We start from the raw sequence: 3,156 nt of genomic DNA, 5'->3' as shown, positions 1-3,156 counted from the left end.
CTGCAACTTATGAAATTGACGCTTCAGCACTTGTGCCCGAGCCTTGGTGACGCGATCTTCTCCGATCCTCATCTCCCTGAGTGTGTTTCACGCCTCTCTTTCCGTCTCGAACTCCTTCAATGTCATTAGCACGGAATCTGGCACGGACTGGGCTATGGCGGCCATGGCACCTTCGTCGCGCTCCTTGTTGACATCATCTTCCGTGATGGCCTCCCACACTCGAAGGGACCGGAGAATAATCTTCATCTTCACCGCCCACACACCGTAGTTTGCGTCCGTGAGCATCGGGTACTGCATGGGAATGTTGCGATGCACCTGGACGTTGGCGTTGCCCATCCCTCCACCAGTGGTTCCTGACTTGCCACCCTCTTCACCTTGGCGCCGTTCTTGTTCGCCTTGGCATTGCTGTTGCCGGACATGATCGATTCAGCGTCGATGTCCGTCATTACAAATCGTCGAGGCTCTAGATATCAATTGTTGGTTTTGTAGGGCTAGCTCATATCCTCCGGAAGCCAAAACACGAAGTGCAAGCTAGCTAGGCAAACAAGCTAGCAAGCACCTTAATGGATTCTGGCCGTGTACGCGAACTAGAGCTAGCTTAACGCGGGGATCAACTCGACGGATGTTGTGTCGTAAACTTGCAGGCGAAATTGATCAGAGGAAAAGCTAATTTACGGTGTAGACAACTTGCTACGTTTCCTTGATTTCTCTAGTATATAAAGGATACATGACCGATTTGCCACGCCCAACGCGTTACCTACTCGGCAACCAACACGACGTGATCCGAACCTATTACAACTCGGTTTACCTTACCTGAAAACAAAACTATTTGTACTAGGACTAGACTAATACGTGACTATACCTAATACTACAACTAGATTAATTCTTACAAAGAATAGATGGATTCGGGCCAGAATTAGCTCGGTCACCGGAAAGGTTAGGGACAAATTTGACTCCTTAATCATTTTGGTGGTTTGGATGGTATGGCGACAAAGATGCCAAACCAACGAATATCCCCATGGAGCTCATCAAACAAGAATCAAACAGTGGGAGATAGCTAGCTAGTGCGGGTCGCTTTACTCTGGTGGTAGGCTAAGGCGCTCTAAGGACCAGCGAGGGTTCCTTTCCCAGGTGGTTTAGTTGAGCGCTAGCTGCAGATTTTAGTGGTTTTCAGAGTGTTGTTTGCCGGTTGTTTTTGTTTTCTTTCTGTGGGCTGAAGGCCATCTTTCTTTGGTGTTATTTCTCTTTCTAATTTAATACATGTAGTGCTCCTGCCTGATCATTTCAGCATGTTCGTCTTTCCTATTTCCATCTCGTCCCTGTTTAGATCCACAATGGTTGCATGATTGACCACCCACTTGTGTCCTCCTCTACGGGGTCGTAGCATACGCGAACCAGTAATGCTACACGTACATAAATTTACACATGTTTTACAGGTAGGTGGATTTTGATTGAAGATTAAGGTGGAGAAGGACCCACCTCCTTAAAAATAAGGGAAGAGAGGTTAGTTAGAAAGAAAAAATCCTAACTAGCATGTAACCGTATGTAAGCCTTTGTATGTTTAGTACTCCCTCCGGTACTTTTTAGTCTGCATATTAGCTTTGTCCAAAGTCAAAGTATCTCTACTTTGACCAAATTTATAAAAAACATATATCAACATTTACAATGTCAAATTAATATTGTTAGATTCATTACCAAATGTAGTTTCATGATATGTACATTTGATATTGTAGATGTTGATATTTTTCAATATATATTTGACCAAACTTTGTAAACTTTGACTTGATCCAAATCTAATGCCAGTGACCACAACTTGAAAGATGCCGTGGTTCACGGACTACAATGCCAGTGCACGTTGCAGTCAATGTACTGGGTCGTGTCGCGTCGACCAACAAGACGCGTATATATAGGGATGTTGACGCGCCAACGTCTGAGTCCGACTCCATGGTCAAAAATGTGGTGCTGGGCATCGTGGAACTGATTGAGTTTGCAGCTTGATGACCTTCTACAAATATACATAGTAGCTAGTAAGAACCTACAAATGCTATAGTACACTCCACGTGGTTTATTCATTAAACTAGTATTTAGTTCTTGGTTAGATAACTCCACAGACAAGATAGTTTTGCCTTTGGCCAGTACTAGTTCAAGGAAATATCAGCTTGGGATTATCCATACAAGGTCTGGCGTGCACTCTTGGTCTTGGATCTAACGTGCGCTCGTTTACAAGGCATAAAGTCATCACCAACACTGCTCTTAGTTCTGGGTTTTACACGTGGTCGTTTTAATAAGCATAGTCATCAGCACTATTCTCATCAGCGTCCACCTTCAATGATCCTACACTTCAACGTTTATTCCAATGGCATTCTTGATATCATCACGCAGCAATTTATCGTCGGACGCCCGGCCGTGTGGTGCAACCCACAATATCAGATCCATCCGAATCATGGACCACTTTGTTAATGAACTATGCGAGGTGAGGGTTTTTTTAGAAAAGAAGGATATATCCCGGCCTCTGCATCTAGACGGATGCATGCAATTATTTTATTAATTATTTTCGAAAATCATACAAAGTAATACATCAGTAAGCCTGAAGCCACCATCTTGACAACACATGCCTCAACTCCTATCCCCATGATGAAGGTGTGCCGAATGTCCGAGCCTAATACCAAACAAACATCGCATCAAACCCTAACATTTAAAGTCGGATGCCCCAGCCCAGCCACATACTGGGACAGGGTCTAAACCGGTCTGGCGCACAGGCTGTCGCCGCCATCTTTCACCAACCAATCTCCAGAGTTGGTACTAATGCAGCGACATTGCCAGGCCTGCCGTCGACACCACCATGGTGCCAGACAGCTCCACCATCCTGCATGTATTCATCCACACGCGGCCGTCGGCGAAACTCCGCAGCACCATGCCGCCGGGATCCACCATCGGCCTTGCGGTGAATGTAACACCGCTCTTTCTTTTGTCCCCTCCAATCAGCAATTACTCCAAAACGATGCCCCCAGGAGGGAGAACGACACCGAAAACGTCGTCATCGTCCGATCCGGTAGACCCAGATCTAGGGTTTCCACTGTAACATCCCGATCAAGTTGACATGACCTACAACGACGATGCCTCGAGAAGGGAACGACTTTCGAGACGCCGCATCGT

This window comes from Hordeum vulgare, chromosome 1H (assembly GCF_904849725.1).
Source record: "Hordeum vulgare subsp. vulgare chromosome 1H, MorexV3_pseudomolecules_assembly, whole genome shotgun sequence".
NCBI lineage: Eukaryota > Viridiplantae > Streptophyta > Magnoliopsida > Poales > Poaceae > Hordeum > Hordeum vulgare.
The sequence above is the reverse complement of the archived record's forward strand: the minus strand, read 5'-3'. Positions refer to the sequence as shown.